Source organism: Triturus cristatus, chromosome 5_2 (genome assembly GCF_964204655.1).
Source record: "Triturus cristatus chromosome 5_2, aTriCri1.1, whole genome shotgun sequence".
NCBI classification, from domain to species: Eukaryota; Metazoa; Chordata; class Amphibia; order Caudata; family Salamandridae; genus Triturus; species Triturus cristatus.
This window is the reverse complement of record NC_140588.1, coordinates 795,848,956-795,874,755: the sequence shown is the minus strand read 5'-3', so window position 1 is coordinate 795,874,755 and position 25,800 is coordinate 795,848,956. Positions and strand designations below refer to the sequence as shown.

Sequence of the window (25,800 nt, the reverse complement as noted above, 5' to 3'; positions counted from 1 at the left end):
AATCGGGGAATACATCGGTAAATAAAAACAGTGGGGCATAAACAGCGGAAGGGAAAAGTAAATAAGACAGAGAGTTAAGAAAAATAGAGGTATGAGAAAGGGTTAGGTTGCAAACAAAAAAGAAGGGAAATAAATAAGGTTAATGGAGGGTTCACAGTAAAGATAATAACAAGCATTGGCATAGCCAATAGGTCTCACTTTGGGTCCTTATAAGAGATTGTTTAGGCTATGTCCTTACCTGTATTTAAAGGTGCTGTTTAAGCATTAACAAATTTAATTCAGCGTTCTTTAATTTTAGCTTTTCACCTGACTAAATAATGAGGTAATACTATTATAAAATGTGCTGCATTATCCTGCATAATTCCGAAGGCCTGTCCACACTTATTGGGTTATTGGAAGTATGTGGTTAGTAGTGGGCTAGATTTCAATGTACTGAAACCATAAATGTACACCAAATATTGAGTACCGTATGCCCTTAAAGGCTTGTGTTTAGAATAATAAGTGCTGAGCAGAAATGCTATGCTGACTCTTGCCTCCTTCAATGTACGTCATCATATACACACACTATTGCCACATACATCACCAAATACATAATTCACAGTCACGAGCCACACACTCAATTACATACAAATAAACGCACACTTTAAAATGCACGTGACCAAGATGTACATCATTACATGCACAAGTCACGGCCGAACATAGCATAGCACATAAAAAATATTGCCACAAATGTCATCACAAACACGTCACACTGACACGTAACTATCACATGCATAAGTCACCACCATGAAAATATCACAGGCACACATCACCAGAATAAGTAAAGAAAAGACATTGCACTGCAGTAACCCAGACAAAGTAAACTGCAGCATTTTATGGGTTTTCAAGAGGGAAGGGGGAGGAGAGAGTGGGAAGGATAGGATAGAGAGGAAGAGGTAAGAGGGGAGGCGGGGATACAGTGAAGGGGCAGGCAGCCCTAGTGGGCAGCCCTAGCGTAAGGGACGGGAGCAGAAGAGGAATCTTCGAGCTTGGGTACGTTACGGCAGCACATGTGTACGCCAAGGCCATATTCTTTGTGACCCCTCTGAATACTTTCACAAAGACTGACACATTTGATTACTTCATTGAGTTTGTGTTCCAGATGGTGCTAGAATCATTTACTTCACCTTATTGTGCTTAATTGCAACAGTCAACACTCAATTTACCAAATACATCATAACAAAGTAATTTCATTAGCATCACAGCAGGCTGTTGGACTATTAGTGCTATGATACTTTGCAAACGATTAAAATTTGTCTGAACCTGCTCAATGCGCAGAGTGTAACATTATTGTCAGATCTAATGGGTGTAAAAGTGTAATTTCGGGGCAGAACAAATAGCCTGGGTGTCATAATGTGCATGGAGCATGGTTTACAAGTAACTGTAAACACAATTGACCTCCTCATCTTTCCACAACAAGACAAAGTATAAATAAACATCTTATATGTTTTTTTAAGCCAGTTCCTAATCACCTTGACGCACCAGTTTAACTGTGGTTGTTAGACCTGTCAGCCCTTTGGGTGGTCCCTCCTCATCATTATTTATTTTGTCCCACTTTTGCCTCAACCCAGTTTGAATTTTTCCTTTTTGGGAACCACCAGACTTTTTAGTGTTGCTGCAGATTCAGGGAGCCATTTTAGCTACCCCTGAAACTTCTGTCTGAGGGCCTGGAGCACAAAATGGTGGCCACCTGTGACATCACCAGCATCCACTGGAACCTACCAGCACCTTCCAGAACATTCCAGGAGATTCCAGAACTCTGTGACAGTTGGAGACCGTTTAGAATGTTGGGAGGATAAGAGAGGCAGTTGGCAGTTGGAGCTGGCAGTTGGCACCTGACTGGTGAAGAGAGAGGAGCACAACAGTGAAGGAGGAAGGAGTGAAGCAGCAGGGGTGGAAACTTGTGCCTGGAGTGGGGTCCATAAACCCACCCTTGATACTTGTCCCTACTGATGGATCCCAGCCTATAGCCCTGTGTGGGAAGAAGACAGAAGAAACTTATCCTAAGGACCTGGACAGCAGGAACAGGCCTTAGAACCAAGAAAGCAGCAAGATCCTGACCTGGAAACTGGTTTCCCTGGAGTCCGGCGTCGAGTAGCCTGAGACCTGGAGCCCGAGGTGGAGAAGCGGCGCTGACTGAAGTAGCAGACGTCGTACCCGGAGCCGCCTGAGGTCGTGAGAGGGCGCCGACGGAGGTCGTGAGGAATACCAGAGGTCGAGGAGGAAGTGAACCGAGGTCGAGCGAGCGGCGTCATCGGAGGAGTGAAGTCCGCCCTCCGGAGTCGTCGGAGACCGAGGTAGAGGAGCACCGGAGGTCGGGAGTGAGGATCGCACTCCGGAGTCGCCCGGAACCTGTGAGGAGGAGCACCGGAGGTCGGGGGTGAGGATCGCACCCCGGAGTCGCCGGAAGTCGACATCGAGGCCAGGCCGGCCGACGTCATCGGAGCCGAGAGCGCCATCGGACCGGAGCCGCCCGAAGTCGACATCGTGAAGAGACTGCCCGACGCCGTCGAATCGGAGGTCGAGATCGAACCGAGGCCACCGACATCGGACCGGAACCGCCTGCCGGCGTCGTCAAAGAACTGACATTGTGCCGAGGCCGCCGAGACCGAACCGGAACCGCCTCACGGCGTCGACACGACTCCAGCGGCGTCGGAACATCAGAAAAAGGGCAGTAAGTGGAGTAGAGGGCGCCTAAGGCCCTGTGGAGACCTGAGAGACTGCTCTAAGGGGCTAGGGAGGTGCTGAAACCCACCTGACTGTGCCTGGGGTGAACTGGGACTAACCTAGAGAGGTTGTGTGGAGAGAGAAAGCCAGGGCACTGGTATTCCCCCCCTTTGATCTACCTCAGTTTAGGCCTCAGCCTTGTCTCAGCCAGGGAGTAGCCCCCCTCAAGCCTTCCACAACCCTACAAGCTGTGCCTGGGCCAAATCAGCCCTTAAGAATTGAAGTGTCATCTGATTACATGAGTGTTGCTGTATACTTTTAATTATTTATTGGGGGTACTGTATTTATTGAATTTTTTACCTATTTATTGCTGCACTATATTTATAGGTCCACAGGACTTGTTGGTGTACAATATTTATTGGTACAGTATTTATTGCCTCAAAGTATTTAATTGTCTGTATATATTGCACTTGTATTTATGCCCTGTTATTTAAGATCACCCCTATTTATTTCATCAAACAGCCAATATTTATTTGACCTGCACTATTTAAAATTTGTATATTGTGATTGACCTATTTATTTTTCCAATCAGCAACTAAGAGAAAAAGATAAAGAAAGAATATTTTCATAATTTTTACGGTGTAGAGTCGTTTTTGGAACGGATGCACGCATGGTTATTGTATGGGTATATTGTATGCTTAGCACTGCGCCTGTTTCCTGACCACTCGAGCCAAGCTACCACAGTGTGTCCGGAAGACCACCACCACCCCTTCTAGTGTGGGAGTGGTTTTCCAACATAAATTGGTGTTCAGCGGTGGGATAGAGCTGTGCCTACATATACTCAACAATAACTGTGGGTAGTCCATAGGCCTACACCGGGAGTTTTCTCAGAGCGGCCTTCCTAATTGTGGGTTTTTGTTTTTTCCAAATTTACTCTGGTGGTGGGAGGAGGTATTACTAAAGGTACCCCCCTACATTGCTACTGCACAAAACCTGTCCTCTAACCTGAGTGGGCAAGATGGAGTTTGTACTAGAGAATCTAGAAACGTACACTGTGGCCCAACTCAGGGAGTTTTGCCAGCGGGAGGGGGTGTACTGTCCCCCAGGAGCAAAGAAGGGTGCACTCCAAACCAGCTTAAGGGCTTGGGGGGAGGCACGCCGAGAAAGCAAGGCTGAGGAGGAAGACAGGGATGGAGAGCCTGACCCCGAGGGGGCTGAGATGTACCAACCTGAGGTGGGGAACCTGTCAGCAGGGCCCAGGACACTTTCTAGGAAGGGCAGCACTGTCTCTAGCGGGGGCTTATCCAGCGTGGAGTTAGCAGATCGGAGAGAGAAAAGACAGCTCACATGGGATTTAGCAAAGCTGGAGAAGGAGAAGGAGGAACAGAGGTTGGCTCATGAGACGGAGAAAGAGAGGATGGCTCATGAGATAAGACTGAAAGAGATAGAGCTTCAGATCCTAAGAATTGGGGCACCAACTGTTCCTAATGGTGGCAGCCAAATCCAAGAGTCCACCAGGGAACCCAAACCTTACCTGCCAAAGGACATAGTAGCTAGCTATGGGGTGGGTGATGACATCGCCAAGTGGCTAGCAGCCTATGAGGTCTCGTTGAGGGCCCATGGGGTTCCAGTGAAGTATTGGGGAGGAGGATTGTATAAGTACATGCCTCCAGCTGGTAGGGATGCTTTATTGGCCCTCGAGGAGGATGAGCAGACCCACTACCCCACCATGAAACTGGCGCTCATCAGAAAGTTTGGACTAACACCTGAAAAGTACAGACAGAAGTTCAGGGGTAGTCACAAGCTGGGCACGCAGAATTGGGTGGACTTCCTGGACTATGCGAAGAAGGCACTGGAAGGTTGGATTCAGGGCAGTGAAGTAAGGAACTACGAGGAGCTGTTTGACCTAGTACTGAAGGAACACCTACTCGAGAAATGTTTCCCTGAACTGCGGCAACACCTGGTGGATAGCAAGCTGACCAGTCCCCGGAAGCTTGCTGAGGAGGCGGACATTTGGGCTAGTACCCGGGTGTCCACAAGGGGGACTGGAGGGGATACTCAAAAGGCCGGACAGGGCGCCCCCCAGAAGAAAGAGGGAGGGGAAAAGAAAAAGGAGTTCTCCAAAGGCCCCCAAAATAACTTCCAAGGGAAGGGAACAGGATTCACCTCTAAGGCTAACCCACCCAGAAACCCTAATCCTGGCCAGAGTCAGCAGCCAAGGGTTGTCCATTGCTACGAGTGCGGTGGCGTTGGACACTATAAAGGAGATCCGAAGTGTCAGAAACGATCACCCCCTCCCACTGGAGGAAAGCCCCCCGGAGTAGCTAGTGTAGTGCTCGGGGAGGAGATGCCCTTAACTAAGGGAAGGGAGTGGGCGGGTGTCACTCTAGTGTCCCTGGGAGAACGGGAGATGGTTCCTAAGATCCAGGTGCCCGCAAATACCGCAAAGTATGGGCAGTGGATCACCATCAACGGCCAAAGAGGGGAGGCTCTGAGAGACACAGGAGCCAGTATGACTATGGTGCGTAGCCAGCTGGTGTCTCCAGAGCAGGTAATTCCCGATGTACTCCACCCAGCCGCGATGGCTGACGGCAGAACAGGCCACTATCCCGTGGCTGAGGTTCCCTTTGAATGGGGGGGGGTTGCAGGTTCACTTCGAGTTGCCGTAAGCCCTGCCGTGCCAGTCGATTGTCTGCTGGGCAATGACATGGAGCACAACGCTTGGAAGGAGGTGGAATACCGGACTCACACCGAGATGCTGGGTACACCTGACTGGGCCTGTGTTAGCACAAGGTCCGCGACTACCCGAAGAGGGAGTTCATTCCGGCTGGAGCCTGGAACAAAGGCCCAGCCAGCTGCCAGTCAAGGGAAGAACCGAGGACAGGAGGAGCCTGCCTCGGCGTCTCCACCCCGTAGGACGGATAGGCCACCGGAGGTGGTGGACCAGGAGTCTGCGGAGGGGGACGTTACCAACCTGGAGGACCTACCCATCCCGGCCGAGTGGCACGTGGAGGGAGGCCCGTCCAGGGAGGAATTCTGCCAGGGCCAGAGGGAGTGCCCTACCCTTGAGGGGCTGAGGCGACAGGCCGAAGCCCAGGCAGCAGGGAACGTTGAGGGGAACTACAGTGTTTACTGGGAGGATGGCCTCCTCTACAGTGAACCCAAGGCACCCCTACATGGATCGTCACGAGCCTTGGTAGTTCCTCAACGTTATCGAGCCTTCCTTCTGGAGTTGGCTCACGAGATACCATTGGCAGGACACCTGGGGCAAGACAAGACCTTCGCCCGTCTTGTCCCACACTTTTATTGGCCTCAGATGAAAGTGTCGTCCGATACCTACTGCCGGACATGTGTGTCTTGCCAAGCCAGTGGGAAAACAGGGGTGAAGCTGAAAGCTCCCCTGGAACCACTTCCTGTCGTTAGCACCCCCTTTGAAAGGGTGGGCATCGACATTGTGGGTCCATTAGATCCACCAACTACAGCTGGTCACAGGTTTATCCTGGTTCTGGTGGATCATGCCACACGGTACCCAGAGGCAATACCTCTGAGGACCATAACAGCACCTGTTGTGGCTAGGGCCCTGATGGGAATCTTTACCCGAGTGGGTTTTCCCAAGGAAGTTGTGTCCGACAGGGGGACCAACTTCATGTCAGCGTATATGCGGGCAATGTGGAAGGAGTGTGGAGTGACCTACCGGTTCACGACTCCTTACCACCCCCAGACCAATGGTCTGGTGGAAAGGTTTAACAAAACCTTAAAAGGCATGATCAGAAGTCTGCCTGAAAGCCTGCGGAGGAAATGGGACGTCCTCCTACCCTGTTTACTTTTTTCATACAGGGAAGTGCCACAGAAGGGAGTGGGCTTCAGCCCCTTCGAGCTTCTGTATGGGCACCCTGTACGTGGACCTCTTAACCTGGTGAGAGACGGATGGGAAAGAACTCCCAGAAAGCTCCCCCAGGATGTGGTGAGCTACATGCTGGCCTTCCGGAGCCAAATGGCTAAGTTGTGGAAGCAAGCTTCTGACAACTTGGAAGCCAGCCAAGCAGTGATGAAGGCGTGGTATGACCACAACGCTCACCCGGTGGAGTTGGAGCCTGGCCAGAAGGTGTGGGTGATCGAACCAGGAGAGCTTAGTGCCCTCCAGGATCGCTGGTCAGGACCCTTTGAGGTGTTGGAGAAGAAGGGTAAGGCTACCTACTTGGTGGACCTGAAGACCCCTCGTCAGCCCCTGCGGGTGCTGCATGCCAACCGCCTCAAACCCCACCACGAGAGGCCCGAAGTCATCTTGATGATGGTGACTGACGGAGGAGAGGACGTGGAAAGCGAGCCTCTCCCTGATCTGTTTGCGTCTCAGGAAAAGGATGGGTCGGTGGAGGGAGTGATTCTCTCCCCATCTCTAACTCCTGAACAGCAGGAGGACTGTCGCCAGGCCCTGGGGCAGTACTCTGCGTTGTTCTCCCTTGTCCCGGGTAGGACTCACCTGTGCGTCCATGACGTGGACACAGGAGACAGCCCACCTGTGAAGTCCAAGATCTACCGGATGTCAGACAAGGTGAAGGCCAGCATTCATAGTGAGGTCACTAAGATGCTGGAGCTAGGAGTGATTGAACCTTCTAGCAGCCCCTGGTCCAGTCCGGTGGTGTTAGTACCGAAAGCTGCACCACCGGGTGCCCAACCAGAACTGAGGTTCTGTGTGGACTACCGGGGACTGAATTCAGTGACAAAGACTGATGCACATCCGATCCCTAGGGCGGATGAATTAATTGACCGGCTGGGAGCTGCCCAATATCTAAGTACCTTTGACCTTACTTCGGGGTACTGGCAGATCTCTTTGACTGATGGAGCAAGGGAAAGGTCAGCCTTCTCCACGCCCAATGGCCACTACCAGTTCTGTGTGATGCCCTTTGGGCTCAAGAACGCACCTGCCACGTTTCAGCGCCTGGTAAACCAGATCCTCACCGGAATGGAGAGTTTCTCTGCTGCTTATCTGGATGACATAGCCGTCTTCAGTAACAGCTGGGAGGATCACTTGCGTCACCTGCAAGCTGTTCTCCAGGCCCTGAGACAAGCTGGATTGACGATCAAGGCCAGCAAGTGCCAGATCGGGCAGGGGTCGGTAGTGTACCTTGGACACTTGGTGGGTAGGGGAACGGTGCAACCCCTCCAGGCGAAGATCGAGGCCATCATGGCCTGGGAACCCCCCAAGACACAGACTGAGGTCCGAGCATTTTTGGGCCTCACGGGATACTATCGCCGCTTCGTGAAGGGGTACGGTACCATCGTAGCCCCTCTCACGGAGCTCACGTCCAAGAAACAACCTCGACGGGTAGTCTGGACGGAGGCTTGTCAGCAAGCCTTTGAGAAATTGAAGAAAGCCATGTGCGAGGCCCCGGTCTTAAGGGCCCCAGACTTTTCCAAGAAGTTCATTGTCCAGACAGATGCATCAGAACATGGCATTGGGGCAGTGTTATCGCAACTCAACGAAGAGGGTCTGGATCAACCCGTGGTCTTCCTATCCAGGAGACTACTTCCCAGGGAACAGAAGTGGAGTGCAATAGAGCGTGAAGCCTTTGCAGTGGTATGGGCTCTGAAGAAGTTGCGGCCATACCTGTTTGGCTCGCACTTCCTAGTTCAGACCGACCACAGACCCCTTCGTTGGCTGATGCAAATGAAGGGGGAGAATCCCAAGTTGTTGAGGTGGTCTATTTCCCTACAGGGGATGGACTTTCAGGTGGAACATCGGCCTGGAGTGGACCACGCCAATGCAGACGGTCTCTCAAGGTATTTCCGCCTTAGTGATGAGAACTCCCAAGGGGTTGGGTAGCTCTCCCCACTTTCAGCTGGGGGGGACGCGTGTTAGACCTGTCAGCCCTTTGGGTGGTCCCTCCTCATCATTATTTATTTTGTCCCACTTTTGCCTCAACCCAGTTTGAATTTTTCCTTTTTGGGAACCACCAGACTTTTTAGTGTTGCTGCAGATTCAGGGAGCCATTTTAGCTACCCCTGAAACTTCTGTCTGAGGGCCTGGAGCACAAAATGGTGGCCACCTGTGACATCACCAGCATCCACTGGAACCTACCAGCACCTTCCAGAACATTCCAGGAGATTCCAGAACTCTGTGACAGTTGGAGACCGTTTAGAATGTTGGGAGGATAAGAGAGGCAGTTGGCAGTTGGAGCTGGCAGTTGGCACCTGACTGGTGAAGAGAGAGGAGCACAACAGTGAAGGAGGAAGGAGTGAAGCAGCAGGGGTGGAAACTTGTGCCTGGAGTGGGGTCCATAAACCCACCCTTGATACTTGTCCCTACTGATGGATCCCAGCCTATAGCCCTGTGTGGGAAGAAGACAGAAGAAACTTATCCTAAGGACCTGGACAGCAGGAACAGGCCTTAGAACCAAGAAAGCAGCAAGATCCTGACCTGGAAACTGGTTTCCCTGGAGTCCGGCGTCGAGTAGCCTGAGACCTGGAGCCCGAGGTGGAGAAGCGGCGCTGACTGAAGTAGCAGACGTCGTACCCGGAGCCGCCTGAGGTCGTGAGAGGGCGCCGACGGAGGTCGTGAGGAATACCAGAGGTCGAGGAGGAAGTGAACCGAGGTCGAGCGAGCGGCGTCATCGGAGGAGTGAAGTCCGCCCTCCGGAGTCGTCGGAGACCGAGGTAGAGGAGCACCGGAGGTCGGGAGTGAGGATCGCGCTCCGGAGTCGCCCGGAACCTGTGAGGAGGAGCACCGGAGGTCGGGGGTGAGGATCGCACCCCGGAGTCGCCGGAAGTCGACATCGAGGCCAGGCCGGCCGACGTCATCGGAGCCGAGAGCGCCATCGGACCGGAGCCGCCCGAAGTCGACATCGTGAAGAGACTGCCCGACGCCGTCGAATCGGAGGTCGAGATCGAACCGAGGCCACCGACATCGGACCGGAACCGCCTGCCGGCGTCGTCAAAGAACTGACATTGTGCCGAGGCCGCCGAGACCGAACCGGAACCGCCTCACGGTGTCGACACGACTCCAGCGGCGTCGGAACATCAGAAAAAGGGCAGTAAGTGGAGTAGAGGGCGCCTAAGGCCCTGTGGAGACCTGAGAGACTGCTCTAAGGGGCTAGGGAGGTGCTGAAACCCACCTGACTGTGCCTGGGGTGAACTGGGACTAACCTAGAGAGGTTGTGTGGAGAGAGAAAGCCAGGGCACTGGTATTCCCCCCCTTTGATCTACCTCAGTTTAGGCCTCAGCCTTGTCTCAGCCAGGGAGTAGCCCCCCTCAAGCCTTCCACAACCCTACAAGCTGTGCCTGGGCCAAATCAGCCCTTAAGAATTGAAGTGTCATCTGATTACATGAGTGTTGCTGTATACTTTTAATTATTTATTGGGGGTACTATATTTATTGAATTTTTTACCTATTTATTGCTGCACTATATTTATAGGTCCACAGGACTTGTTGGTGTACAATATTTATTGGTACAGTATTTATTGCCTCAAAGTATTTAATTGTCTGTATATATTGCACTTGTATTTATGCCCTGTTATTTAAGATCACCCCTATTTATTTCATCAAACAGCCAATATTTATTTGACCTGCACTATTTAAAATTTGTATATTGTGATTGACCTATTTATTTTTCCAATCAGCAACTAAGAGAAAAAGATAAAGAAAGAATATTTTCATAATTTTTACGGTGTAGAGTCGTTTTTGGAACGGATGCACGCATGGTTATTGTATGGGTATATTGTATGCTTAGCACTGCGCCTGTTTCCTGACCACTCGAGCCAAGCTACCACAGTGTGTCCGGAAGACCACCACCACCCCTTCTAGTGTGGGAGTGGTTTTCCAACAGTGGTGAATTAGTCTCCTGGGCACCGGCCCGACGTGCTCTTCCGTGCTTGAAATAACCTTGTCCAGTCTACTGCTTAGGGCTTCATAGCAGATGATAAGGGGCACATTGTTGGTTAACATCAAACGAAACCGTGAAAGGGAAGTGCCATTCAATGTGGCGTTCGATACGGAAACAAGTTGGGGGGGGGAAGGGAACGGGCATTAATTTGTTGGCAAATGTCTCCCTCTTCTAGAAAACATTCACACACATATTTAGAGTAGTAAATAAGCCTATCTGTCTGGCTTTACAAAAGACACTTCGTGGGCAGGGGGAATGCCGATTTGTTATCCTGATGTACTGGCTGCTCTGGGTTGTGCAGGACATTCATTCACCCCACTGTTCCAAGCCAAAAAAGTAAATAAAAAGGCTTATAGAGAAGAATCACATAGGAGGGCCGGAACGTTCACTGAAAGCACGTAGTAAATCAAAAGAAACAATAGTTCCGTAGTTGACATGTTATAAGAAGCTCTACTACTCATATGCGAATTAATGTTGTTACTACGCACTCCGTTGCAACGCATGCCTTTACCACGCATGCGTTACAACGGAATGTTTTTTCTACTCTTTGCCTTTACCTCGCTTTTTCCTTTACCCCGCTTTTTCTTTTTGGGGGGGGAGACCCCCCCAAGCCCCCTTTCTTCTTTTTTTCGCCTTTTTCGCAGGTCTCCGTCGACACTGAAAACGGACTGACGCATTTTTTCGGATTTGGAAGACGTTGTTCCGTGATGACGTTGCTTGCGTGGTAAAGATGGTCGTAGAAGCATTACGCATTGTTAAGACGTTTACGAGGTAAGTGTACCGTTGTAAACGTAATGCGTAGAAAATGCTTCGTGGCAAAGGCTGTTTCCCCTCAAATGCATTTCCAGGTCATCCTAATTATTATTTATATTTTATATATTTATCCATTTCAAATTGCTGTACATAACGCGCACCTTGTGGTCGCTTCTTATTTTTATGCACCATATAAACAATTACTTACCATGTGCTCCTTTGCATGCCTGCAGTGCCCGAAAGGCCCCTGCATCTTGCCGCTTTCATTTGGAGCCGTGTAAGGCGAGCTGCCACCAGGAATCGAGCAGAGCAGTGTGCGGAAGCCGGTGTTTGACGGGAGAAGGGCCAGGAGCTTCCTGAATACTTTTCCGTCTTTCCAGCAGACAGCAACGGACCCGAGGTCAGCCGGTTTTTAGGTCTCGCTGGCGTTGCAGCGCAAAGCGCTGCGCCAACGAGAACTATTGTTGCCGTGATGCCTCTCAAGGGAGACAGACCGGGGCACGCGTAGCGATCGGGGTCTGTGGACGCGCGTCTGAGACGCGCTTGCGCAGATGCACACACACAGACACGCGCGCACACATCCCGCCGCTGCCGACCCCCCCTCACCGCATCCCCGGCTGCCTAACGCGCGCGCACACAGAGGGTTCTCGACTCGTCAACCAGAAGGGTCCGAAAGCTGGGAAAACGCTCTACACACACCTCTCTCAGCACCGAGGCTGCCATCACTGCCAAGGGGTACTGTGCGGGACACGCTTCCAAAACACTCGGGGCACACACCACTCATCCATCTGCAGTAACAGTAAATAGGAAAGTCCCACTGTCTGTACATTCTCTGACCTACTAGAGTACGACAGGGCTCACTCACACCGCCATCCGTCCAGAAACACACGTTCACAATAACTTGCTCCATACATTTCTTAGAGTGCAAGTTCTGATTATCATGTCTAGACAAAACACATTTTAAAAGCACTCCCTTCAAAACGTACTCAAAGTCGACCCCTTTCAAGAAAGTGGAGTATCAAAACCGTATCACAATTCTAAACTGCTGTCCTTAAAGTTTTTGCCACAATGATCGCCGGAGCATCCATTAAACATCAGAAAACTTGTTCTAGTAAAATCAAAAGAACAATTATTTACCCATTCCCTCAGAGATGGGCGCGCCTCATCTGAGTCGCTTCTCGCCGGGGCTCCGCGGCATGTGACTGCCCGCTCCGCTCCGCTTTCGGAAGTCTCGCCTCGGTGTGGATGTGAGCCCTACACGCACCGAGGCGCTGCCGGGAATCTGCTGCGTGTGCGCGCGGCTCCCGCCCCACCCCCTGGCTACAGCTCATTACATACGTAAACAGAGAGCAGCGGCACGCGTGGCCGAGGAGCTGCCAGTTGGTGCGGTCTGCGAGCCCTCTGCTGTGGCTCCGCTGATTCAGACCTCCGGCTCACACTGCCTGGGCTTGGTACGGAGCACTATGAATCAGGCCAAATACAACCTGCTAAAGATATCACAGTGGAAAATCGAAGCGGAAAGCGGGAGCTGTGACTGATATAACAGTTGACGGAAGCAGCAGAACATTAGTGATTCTTTCTGAATGACTTTACAATTGTGAATAGAGCAGGAGTCAAAACAAACCCCTGTCACCCACAGGTGGGTGCTCTTTGTGGAATTCACACGCTAGATTTACTAATGAATAACAAGCATTTGCAATGCAATAGGTCTCGCAGTTACGCGAGTTTGAGCTATTGACATTGTAAATAACAATGCCTTTTTATGTTTTTAAAAAGAAAACAAAAATAAAAGGCATTGTTATTTGCAATGTCGATAGCTCAAACTCGCGTTAATGCGAGACCTGTTGCATTGCAAATGCTTGTTTAGTTAGCAATCCTAGTTGGACAGGTAACTAAAAAATAAACTAAAATGCACCAAAGTTTATCCACCCCACCTATTTAAAACAGGAGAGTAGGGGAGGAGAAGCAACACATAGGAATTTAGGAAAGATGTGAATGCAATGGGAGGGGACTGGAGGGGACACCAAAACAGCGGGGTGGAGGGTAGAAGTTAAAGCAACATAGGGTTTGGGGGAAAGCAACAGAGCGAGCAGGTGGGGGAAGCATTCTGGAAAGGCACAAAGGGCAACAGAGCAACGCCGCAAGGGGAGAGACATACGCAAGGGAGGGGGCTCAAAGACACACGCAAAGCATAAGAGCAACAGAGCAATGCCGCAAGGGGAGAGACATACGCGCTGAAAGCTGGCCGCTGCGTGTCTAATTCTGCAAGAGTCATATATACATATCTAATGATCCATTGTTTCATAAAATGTGTCTGTGTACCCAAGGTAATGATCATTATACAGGAAATGTCTCTAATACACATTGTACCATGTATGAGCTCAATTAAAGAAAAGGCAACTAAATATAAACAAAACAAGCATTGGCCGCGCGCGAAAGTGAAAGCAGCGCGACGCGGAGGGGGGACGTGGCGGGGGAGGAGGGGGCGGAGGAGAGTGAAAGCAATCAAGTGAAAGCAGCGCTGAAAGCTGGTGGTTGCGTACGTTAACGCGCACGTGAACACAGAGCTAGGCCAGCCAAAGCAGCTTGTGGTAGCACTTTTTAAAGCCCCTACTAAATGTCTCGCAGAGCAGCGCATGTGCTGGCTCTAGCGAGACCTAAAAAAGGGGAGATGGGAGCACCCCATGAAGCACAAGAAAAAAAAAAAAACTAACACTGGGAAATAAACAATGTTATCAATCCAATGCTGATACAAAAACAATTAATTACTCTGAGATTAATACCAAGGTGACCCATTGTCCCGAAATTAAGCAATACAACCGAATATTTTTTTAAAGACTTTATTCGGTTTAATGATAGCAATTATACACTCAAGTATTCTAATGCATACCTTTACAACATATTTTCTGTTATCAAAGGATTTTACCGTTATTTATACAGTACTATTTTCAATATTGAATCAACATGTATTTCGTGGTCTTTTTTCCACTTCAATAAGTTGTATTCGTATGTTCATATGGTATCTGGTAGTTGTATCTTTTTAAGTCGAGTAAGCTTATGTTTAGGTTAGTGCGTGCATGTATGAGGGTGGAATCCGAAATATCTGTGTAGCATCCGTTTCCTAAGTAGACTTGAATCATCATGTCTAGTATTGATACCGCCTCAGTCATGTTACTCGTTTCTTAATGCAGATCTTACATAGGTAGAGCCTGAGAAGGCTTCCACGCAATGGAATAGATCCTTTTGCGATTATCAACCCCAGGTCTAAACGTTTGGTGGTCCCAGGCGGTTATGTGAGCCCAACAACCAAGAATCATGAATAAAAATTTATTCTGTCCAAGGTTTCGGCCAGGTGGGTAAACGCTTCTCTCCAGAATTATGAGATTATGGGGCCTTTCCATCTATTGTGTTGAAAACCTGTATTATATTTTAGGCATTTAGGACAGTGTTCTGTTGCTATATTATATATTCTGTTGATTTTCTTGAGAGTTAAATATGTCTGATGTAAGTAGTTGAATTGAATATATTTAAAGAGACTGCTTGGTTGTATTTCAGTGCTTTCTGCTAATCTGTGTCCCTTGGTTATTTTTCTAGCATGTGTCCCCATTTCCTTCTGTGGCATATCATCTCATTCTGCTCATATGCTCAGAAAAAGCATTTCAAAAACATAGGCCCTCCCTGTAATGTAAATAGAAATGACATTGCATCCTATTTTTCAGGCTCTACATCAGTACTGTTCCAAAATCTTTGTTATGAACCTTTGATGGATCCATATGTCAAAAACTGGCCTGGCCAGAGGCCGTATGATTCTGTCTAACAATGACTGTACTTCACGTGACAGTCACCACAGTCAAAAACCCACTTCAAAATGTCCTTGTACTTTGGTTCCTTTTGATTTGTCACGGCAACCGGAGTATCAGTGTCGGACCTGTGTATCATTTCTTCTCCCTCTTGCAAACCTACTCCATCCAGCCTCCGGACAATCCATTAGAATGGGCTGCTAGATGAGTCATTTTCTGATATTGGGAGTTTTCGTTTCTCTAGTGCTGCTCTGCGCCTAACCTGGCCCCATATTTAGCCAGTTTACATAGAGTATAATTCCTTAAAAAGAGGGCTGGGAGCCACACGGGCAGTATTATCATATTGGACAGAGAAATCCCACCCATTGCCGACAGTGGTAATGTTTCCTAGAATGCTAGCTCCCCCTTAAAAGAATGAATTACAGGCCTCCTACTTCCCACCTTTATGTCTTCGTCAAAATAGTACATGCATACTCCCAGACATCTGAAAGTGTGTGTTACGAAAAAGTACTCTGCATTATAAAGAATGTGCACTTCTGCCCTGAGTGCCCCAACTGTACTCATGTCTACATCCCTAATGCTGATTTTTGATGTCACAGGCAAACACAGAGCATGCATGTGCACCGTTATATAGGTCTGTCTCATGCATTGCGGTGTTGTTGGACTGGGAGAAGCACCCGTAGCCCTTCCCTCATAGTGGTGAACGGCTACTGCCTTTAACAGGAGTTAAGCAGCATGAACATGGTGGTGGCAGCATACCGTTTAGTGATCGGTAGGATTGAACAGGTCCTTTTTACATGTGTCCTTGGAGTGAGGCCTACAGGCTCATTCATTTAAAATTTTTCTGCTGTGTACTTAACTCAGCCTTTGGCCTCCATCCGTTTGGTGAATAGTGCTGCGCAGTGGTTGCGTGGAGTACATACGCTGGATGTATGTATGCCTGCAAGCTGCATAATACCCGAGCAAAGTAGTGCTGTGCAGGGCATGCATGTTAAATGCATGTCCTGGGTGTTTGTGAGCCTGTGAGTGGTACAATACAAGGAGGATACAGTGCTGCTTAGTTTGTGTATGTTGAATAAATGTGCAATACATGGAATATTCTGGGCTTCATTTTGGGATACCCAGGGCTGCATGGTGAAACATGAGGAGAGGAGCTTGAGGTGTGAGGTCCAGTGGGGAATTCTGTTGAGTGAACTTCCTTTGCAAGGTTTGAGGAGACAGATGCTGCACCAATCGGGTCATTGCTCGTATGCAAGAAAATGTTGGTGACCTTAGTATGCCTGAGGGGGGCTGCTTTGAAGTGAGCAGTGAACATTGCTGAGTGCAGAGAAAGATCAGTGACAGCGTGTGCCAGGAGGGGCTGCCGTGGACAGATTGCCATATGGCGTGGGCCATAGCCATTGGGTGGTGGAGAGCGGTCGACCCCGCATGACAAGAGAGGCCGCTGTTAAGGAATCTGCTGTGCTGATCGGGCCGAGTTTAGGTGCCGTATTGCGGAGAGGCTCACAAGGACTAGCAAGAAGTGTGACCTGAAAGGGAATGTCATCGGAAGAATGAGACCTCTGTGGGGACCTCTATGCACCTACCCTGGGACAAAGGATTAGCATCAGGGCCTTCGCACTACTTTCTCCCAAAATGGGACAGACCAAAGATTTACCCTGGTACAAGGAGTCCCAAAGAACCACTGGTCACTGCGGTTGCATGACCTTATGTGAGGAACTCGAGGACTGCCGAGCACAGCCTGCCTGGGACACTTGCAATGAATTCACCGGAACCAGCTGCTCCAGTGCCCAGAGACTGGGCACGCTCAGGTACTCCATTGGTCCAACCTTGCAGGTGCGGGTAAGACTGATTTCAGGCCAGTCAACCCAGGAGTAACTTGCTTGCTAGATAGCACTTTGGATCTGGAACACTATTGACTTTAAACAAAGTCGGAGTGGACTTTTGAGACTCGGTCCACTAGTGAGACTTACCCTGGATGTTTCCTATAGTGAATGGGGAATAACCACTATCACTAGAGTGAAGAGGGAGTGGGACACAGGGTGCCACATACAAAACACTTGAACCCAACCTCAGGAGGACTGTGTAATTGTTTATGAATGTTATATTTCCCTTTGTCTTAGTAGTAAAAATATAAAGTACTTCTCTTTTTTCATAAAACTGAGTATTTGGCTGGCAAATAATTTATTTCTGCTGCATATATTTCGAGTTGTGAGCCTATGTTCACCCCCTGTATCAACCTTTTGTACCTACCTCCCCCCTGAGGGAGCCTTGGATTGCTCGAACCACGCTACTACTGAGAGTCAAGTGCTGAAGGGGTACTTGGCCCAGTTGCTCAGAATCCATGGTCACCAGGACATCAGCAGTAAAAGGCCTCAGCCCCTACGACTAGGCCTAATAACGCCTGCTTTCCCTGTGCTCCTCTGAAAGGGGTTCTGACAGTGAGCGATTCACAAGTTACATCGGAGTTAAAAGAAAGTTTACGGAAGTTATGTATATTAGGTATAACTTGGAATGTGCAAGGTTTAGCAAAAATTGACTTTAAGAGCAGACACCTGGCTATTCATGTAACCAAATATTGATACAGCTGCAGAGCTATAAAATAAAGAGAAGGGCTTTAAGCTTCTTTCCTTTTTTTCCAAATATTTTAATTGTATTTTGGTTTAAATAACAGCGGCATTGCACATCTCACACATGTAACATCATGTTGGTGCTCTGGAAAAGAAAATCAGACTAAAAGTATAATCACAACCTTTTCCACATAACAATATCATGAAGAGAAAAGTTTGACTGGTAGGTCGTTGGGAGAAAGGGATGTGAGCTGAATCAACAGGGAGTCAGTCAGGGATTTTAGTCCTGGCGTGTGTGATAGGGTGTCACCATCTAGGTTTCTGGACTTAGCCTCTACATCAGTGTCATCCTTTGTCTCCATACTCCATCATGTTCTCCTTTGGGTGCCCTGGCTGTGTATGCTCTTTCTTTCAGCATGCAGCAGTCGTCCATACCTGCTTGCCACTCACGCACTGATGAGGGTTTGGGTCCTTCAAATACCGAGCTATGTTTTGTTTGGCTATTAGATACCCAAACCCCGCAAATGTACGTTGGATGCTTGTTCCCCCTATTTCATCCATAATTTCCAGTAAGAGCACCTTGAGGGGCAAGCGAATTGGAAACCCCACCACTTGATTTTCTTTTTGAACTTGCAATGGTCCATGATGGCCAAGGCACAACAGGCCAGATTACTCAATGGGGTTCTTGTAAGGTATAAGAGCACAGGATATGATAACAGTGCCTTCCTCACATACTTTACATGTAAGTGCATCAGATGCCAAGAGGCGCTCCCTCACACTCTCAGGTCTCGTTTTAGAAAAAGCTATAACTCTGCTCCTTGTGAATATTTCTACTTAATATATATTTCCAATGGTTTACAGATTCACTAAGAGTCCCAGGAGTACACCAGGGGCTGTATTATGCATAGTGCCCCAGGGGCGCACCGGGAATGTGTGCCGCATTCTTCCGCCCAGGGCACTACGGTATTTCAGAAGGGCCAGCAGTTGCTTATGTGGCCCCTTCTGTAATACTAACAGTGCTGGCTCACGTGTAGGGCCATCGCTATTTGTGAAGGCATTTCCTCATTGGCCACATGCAAATGAGGGAATCAGTTTGCCTCTGCGCTCGTGCCCTATTACGGACGCGGGCGCTGAGGCACACAGGTCCTTAGGAGGCACACGGACCATGTGCCAGAAAGAGGTATCATACAAGTCAGTGGCCCCGCGAAGGCACCCTCGGGAGAGGGGAAAGGGAGACACCCCAGACATACTCACTATAACCAGTGTTAGAAGTGGGGGGGAACGGAAGGGCACGGCGTGCCCCTACTTTTAAAAATTATGCTAGTCCGTTCCCCTACTTCTTGATTTGAAAAAAGCGTCCCGGGACTGCCCTAATTCAGGCCCGGTTCTAGTAAGGCTTGAAGTCAGGCGCGAAACGCCATGGGGCTCAAAGTGCTTCAAAGCCCGGGCGCGTACACACAGACAGTTTCAGAGATTAACGCAGCCGTACCTGAGTACTTCACAGGTCTTTAAAAGACCATTTACATGTTAACGAGGCTTTGTTTATTTTTTCACCCCTTCATCTCCAACAGGGGCATGGCGAAAGGCGACAAATCCTTTCTTTGGCCGCGTTAACCTTTGCCTACTGTCCTGCTGCGTGGATATTTCTTTTCCTGTGCAGCGCAGGAGAAAAGAAGTTTGTTTATTTTGATTCACCTTTCCCAACCCCTGCAGCTGCTTATCACTTCAGGCTGCGACACTAAGATTGACTAATGGAGTAGGTAGGAGAATTCGTCACTATTTGTTTTTCTTTTTAAATTCTGCACAGGCGCAGCAGGACATGTACTTTGTGTGCGCTTCATTTAATCCGTTTTTACCATTATCATGGCCGATGCAGGACAACAATAGGACAATAAAAAAATGCCCAGATAACTCTGGGTATTAATGATCCTGCTGGAGAGCAATCATTTCTCTGTTAGTAGTTAAGTGCAGATGAACTGTATTTTATGTGGGTAGCTCAGTGGGTTACTGCCGTTGTCACAGAGATCCTTGTGTTACTTGCAGTTCAGAAGTTACAATCCTAACATAGGACAGTGACCAATGAACTGTCATCAAAGAGCTGCATGCAAACCTGAATGATATAGTTAGAACTTCGCGTTTTTTGTTTTGTGATATAGTTAGAACTTCCCCAGTCTTTCATTATTCTAATGTTGCTAAAATGAGTATCTTTGGGCAGATATACATTTTTATCAGTAAAGCCAACCCCTAACCACTGGAGTACTCTTTAAATCCTGAGTTTGTGCTTCTCCAGACCAAACCCTCTTAAAATAACTGCCCACCAGTATGGATGACATGTGATTCATACACCTTGTAATCCTCATTGGCTTATGTGACATTCCCTGTAGGCTGATTTACATACTTGTATGATTCGTTGTCTCTGTATAATGTGTGCGTGGTGTAAAATACTGACACACACTACACTGATATGAGTAGCGCTACACAAAAAATGAAATGCATATGAGAGAGGGGCTACATAAAGATGAGGGGCACTGTTGGAGGGTGGAAGTGAGGGAATCCGAGGAGGAGGTAGTGGGAGTGGCTATGGAGCGATGAGGGGCACTGTTGGAGGGTGGCAGTGAGGGAATCCGAGGAAGAGGTCATGGGGGGAGGGGGGAGCTAGGGAGAGATGAGGGGCACTGCTGGAGGATGGTAGTGAGGGATTCTGAGGAGAAGGTCATGAGGGGGGAGGGGCTACAGCGAAATGAGGGGCACTGGTGGAGGGTGGCAGTGAGGGAATCCGAGGAGGAGGTCATGAGGGGGAGGGGCTATGGGGAGATGAGGAGCACTTGTGGCGTATGGCAGTGATTATTGGTGTGGCGCCAAAAAAGACTTTCGCATCAGCGCTAAAGCCGGCCTTGTCATGGCCTTTCTGTTTTTGTTTATTTAATTAGCAGTCGGGTCATAAGGGCTACTGTGGAACATACTTTAAAGTGTGTGCTAATTATATTTACTGCTATATTCAATGTTTTAAGTTTGAAGGTGATTTTACTAATGTTTTTACCGGGAAAAATGAAAGTGGAGCCCGATGGTGCCTGATATGGGGCTGGGGCCCAAGGTCAGCTGTGAGATAAGGTGCACTGGAGAGGAGTAGTGGATAATCAAGCCTGCAAGGGAGTGCGTTGCGGAGTCTGGGGTCAGGTGGAGGTAGCAATGAAGAGGGATCCTCCATGAAGGCTCGAACAGAGGGAGCCCAAGTAGTGTCACTTGCCTGATTAACTACCACCTCAGAAACCTCCTCTTCCCATCAAAGGAAAATTACATAGATTTGGAAAAGAGTGCGATTTACTGGGCCTTGTAAGACTAAGAAGAGATAAAGGAGGGCCCGGAGGATTTGCAGTCTGGGTGTTGCTACTCCCAAGATAATTTTGAAAAAAAAACTATAGGGTCAAATACTGCATTTTATTTTCAACACCCCATTTTTACACAAATTCTCTCCAAAGCCATTACTGTGCCAAGACAACATCCCCAGGAGTTGACCACATTTTTTTTCAAGATGCACAATATGTTCCTCCCATAAGTAAATATTTACCTCCACTTTGCCAAGGCCTGTGTTTTGTCCTGCTTGCTCACATGTTATCTCACTCAGGCTCACTACCCCCATTATTCATTCTCATTCACTTTCCCTTTTACTGAAAATTGCTCACTTGCACTCACTCTTCAACATTCGGTATCACATTCTCACTCTCACTCAGTCTCACCACTTTTTCCTACTCGGATTACCTCAATCTAACTTACCGTTTCACTTACTCTACATGACTCATTCTCACTCACTTTCTCTCACTTTCATCGACATACACTCTTTCACTCATGCTCAGTTACATTCAGGCACTCAATCATTCACACCCACATTTACTTACTCGCACTCATTCTTCTTTGCAGGACACTTGAATACATATGTGCTATACTATGTTTGAGCAGCTAGCTGGCTGACATGAATAAGAATTATTTATTTATTTCACTTGTAAAGCGCACTCTCACCTAACAGGCATTCTGGCGCTGACAATCAAGAGTGCACAATTTGTGGATAAGAAGGAGCCCTTGTGGGTTTCCGTGAGTCAGATCAGATTCTCTTCAAGAGTTCCTTTGTCTCTGAGCCCTGCTTAACACGTGTACAGGAGGAGCCCTATATTCATGTCCTCAATGTTTGAGACAAAAAATACTCATTGATTTCTGAACGAGAGTAAAAGCGTTAAGGTAACATGTCGTTCCTGCTTATATTTTGCATGCTTTACATAATCCTGCATTCCCTATGAGTATCTGCTTTTCCCAGAATGTTGTTACTTTTTTTCAGGCACTGCATAATTTGAAATGAGTTACATCCAGGTGCTTATAATGGGGCAGAATTGGGTTGTAGGTGAAGACAGTGCGAGTTTCACTCAGTGGGGCAGAAGGGTGTTCGGTGGGGATAGGATGTGGCATTATGGCCAGAGCTACTAAATTTGGAACTGGGGAACCTGGTTCAGCCTTCATGCCTTGTCCATCAGACTACTCCTGAGGGAGAACCCATGATAGACTTTAGAAGGCCCCACTAGACCTTAGAAGCCCTGGTCTCTTAGCACCAGCAGGTGAACCCTACCGGTGGCCAGTTGGGTAAACTTGAAGCCCTGTCCACCACAATTCATACCCAGGTTCACCACCAGTCTTGCGGGCAGGTCTACAAAGCAGCACACCCTAGAGCAGCAGTGGCTTTGTCACGCAGTAGTTTTCCTGCAATAATAAAAGTCTCCCACACAACCCCCACGGTTTTTGACGCATTCATAGATTGACAAGGACTTGTAATCCTGGGAAAGCGGCAAAATCTTGCGCTACCCCAGAGGAGGCATAACTAGGAGAAATATCTTTATTTCTCCTTGCTTTTTCCTCTTTCAAACTGTGCTTTATTCTGCAGCCCACATAGAAAGATGAAAAAGCCTCTCAAGATTGTTTTTGTACAGGAAGGTGCCCCTTCCTGCACAAAAACAATCCTGCATGCAAAGGAGGCACCCTTGCACCCTTGCACCATGGGGCAAGTGTGCCTGCGTTGAAGCTAGGCTGTCGAAATGGCGCCAGTGCAGGGGGAAAAGACCGGAATGCACCATATTGGATAAATACGGCACATTCCCGCCCTTTCCCTGTGACGCAGGGCAGCGCAGCAAAGTAACTTGCTGTGCTGCCCTGCGCCACCATTCTCATAAATATGTCCCTAAGCTCACAAATAGTAAATTGACCACACTAATTATCTGTGTAAGAGCATGTATTGATAAACACAATAAGCCACTGACCTTTTTCTTGGACCTTGTTGAGTTGCCAAGCACAGCAGCAGATCTAATCTTAGATGCCTTACTTGCATGCTTAGAGAGACACAGTTTTACTGATGAGTATTTAAAAAGTCATTTGGTTCAGCTTGTGCTTCCAATATGATAGGTAGGAAATCTGGTGTGGCAACTCTTCTGAAACTGAAATATCCACAGTTGAGTGTATGGCACTGTGCTAACCACAAGCTGGAGCTTGCTGTGGGTGATGTTTGTAAAGAAGTCGCAGGCATTAATCAGCTCAAATTGTTTTTTGATAAACTATATACCACCTACCATGCCGCTCCGAAAAATCAGAGAGAGCTTGGGGAATGTGCTCTGGAGGTAGAAGTAAGAGTTCTGGCAATTGGAAAGGTGCTAGATGTACGTTGGGTGTCCTCAAGTGAAAGATCTGTGAGAGCTGTTTGGAATAACTACAAAGGACTTATTAAACATTTCATGGAATCTTCCGAAGACTCAACGAGGAGTGACATTGAGCAGAGGAAATATGCTGGTTTAAACCGTTTATTAACCTCCCTGGTGTTTGTTGAAAATATGGGCATTTTATATGATGCTCTCATAGAATTGGGTGACCTATCCAGAAGGCTGCAGCGGCGTGATATGACCATATATGAGGCCGATCGTTCAATACAGATGCAGATTTTAGTGTTTGAATCAATGGCTGATGCACCTGGGTCCTTTGTTTGCTACAACTGCATTAGATGCTGCTGAACGGATGCAGTTTGCTGGTGTAGGACTGCAACAGAACAAAGGCTGTGTTAGCATCAATAGGGCACAGTTCTTTAGGAGCTTAGCAAATAACCTGCGAAAAAGGATGACAATGTCTAATGCATCAAATGTTTCTAGATGCACAACCACAAACAATGATGAAATCGAATACAAAGAGTTAGTACATAGAATGAAACTCCTACAACCAGTTTATTGGCCAGATCCAGTAGACATCTTATACGGTGAGGGAGAATTACAAAACCTTTGTAGCAGGTTGCATGTATTTGAGACCAGGCAGTACATCCTTGGTTTCAGAGAGTACAAACAAAATAAAAATTGCATCTCTGAAAGCCTGAAACCATTAATGCACATTATAAACACCTTTTGTACCTCAACTGCTTAATGTGAACGGGGCTTTAGTGTAATGAATGATGTGCTCACACCACTGCGGAACAGAATATCAATCAATCGTCTGTCTTCTACAATGTTCATAAATATCGTGGGGCCACCTGTCATAAAATTTAAACCTGAATTTTATGTTCAGAAATGGTTAGAAAAAGGGAGGAGAAGTACAGATGAAAGAAACTGCATGGCTCGGAGACAAATGGCTTATGATTCCACTTATAAGCGTATTTGGAATATTCTGTGATTGGAAACATGTCCCACATTGTAAATGAATTAAATATAAACAACTTATATATTAAACCTCAAATAAACATGTTCATTGATTCTTTGAATTAAATAACGTTATAAGCTGTAACTGGTCAGTGAAATGCCAAACGTTAAAAAATTGGTATGTTTTGCTATTTCTAGCCACACCTCCGACTCCGCCCACTAATCCAAACCTTGGGTTAGTCCCGCCCCCCTGAGTCTCCGCCCACAGTTCCCCTACTTTTTTTTCCCCACTTCGACCACTGACTATAACCACCAGCAGGGAGATCTCTGTCCCCTCTTTAAGGTGCAGGAGGGGGCCACCTGCACACTGTTAAATATGGAGCGGGTTGTAAGCAGCCGCTCCGTCTTTCACTGAATGCGCTGTCAACCTAAGAAGTGCTCCTACTTTCCAACAATTCAGGAAGAAACTGAAGATGCAGCCACTCAAGGAGCATCGCATCATAATATACACGCACTCACCTGCCCGCCTCATTAAGATATTGTCATCTGCCGGGCCCTCCTTGGTTTTCAGTGCTATGGTTCTTTCCGCCAAGGTTTAAACAATACATATACAAGTACCCACATTTACTTTAAAAGACAAACCCCACTACCACTGTCGCCTCTGGCTCCCCATATTTTGCTCAAAGAAGTCACACTGTGCTAGCACACGATTCTGCGTCAGCATGCTTCAGCGCCGCCACCAACAGCATGCCCTGTGAGCCGGCAGTAAGAAGCAAAGTTACAACTCGGGCCCCTCCCCTCGCCAAGCAGCACACACGGCCCATGTTTACAAGGGAGACCTTTGGCGATGCAGTACCGTTTTGTGCAGTCAAAGGCAGAACAACTGGCCCTCCCTCCCCTTACACACCGCTTTTATTTCCTCAGATGTGGGAATTTGCCCCTAGTAAAATCAAATGTGTGCAAAAGTGTTGCAGATCCTATTGTCGTTGCTATTGTTAAATTGCGCACTGCCTCCCATGGGTATGGCTTCTCAGTGCTTCCGGTAATCCTGGGATGACGTCACCAACAGGTCCATTTCAGATGAAACCCTGATCCTTCCGGTGAAGGTGTATGGTCAGTCGCTGGGTGGGAATGCATTTCTGGTAGGTGAATTGGCCAGCTTTCATTGGTTCTAAGTTATGTAGGTGAGGCCAGAGGCCAGTCTCAACAAGTTTATATGTCTTCTCAATCGATGCTCAAGGCCATGTGCTTGGCAGGCATGTTTTGTGGTGGACATTTGGGGTAAGACGTGTGTGCTCTAATGTGCTCTGCGCTCTGCTGTAAAGTAGTGTGTGGCATGTGATGATCAACCGTGTGGTTGAGAGTAGAGTGATACTAAACTATATGGTAGTGCCTTGGTGTATGTGTATGTAATGTTCTGTCACTGGTGTAAAATGTCC

General features: G+C 48.1%; 1 protein-coding gene across 1 annotated transcript in view; it reads right to left on the bottom strand.

Moving 5' to 3' along the window:
• The window catches only part of FHL1 (four and a half LIM domains 1), a 301,064-nt gene that overhangs the window by 138,034 nt on the left and 137,230 nt on the right, over positions 1 to 25,800 (bottom strand). The window lies entirely within an intron of this gene.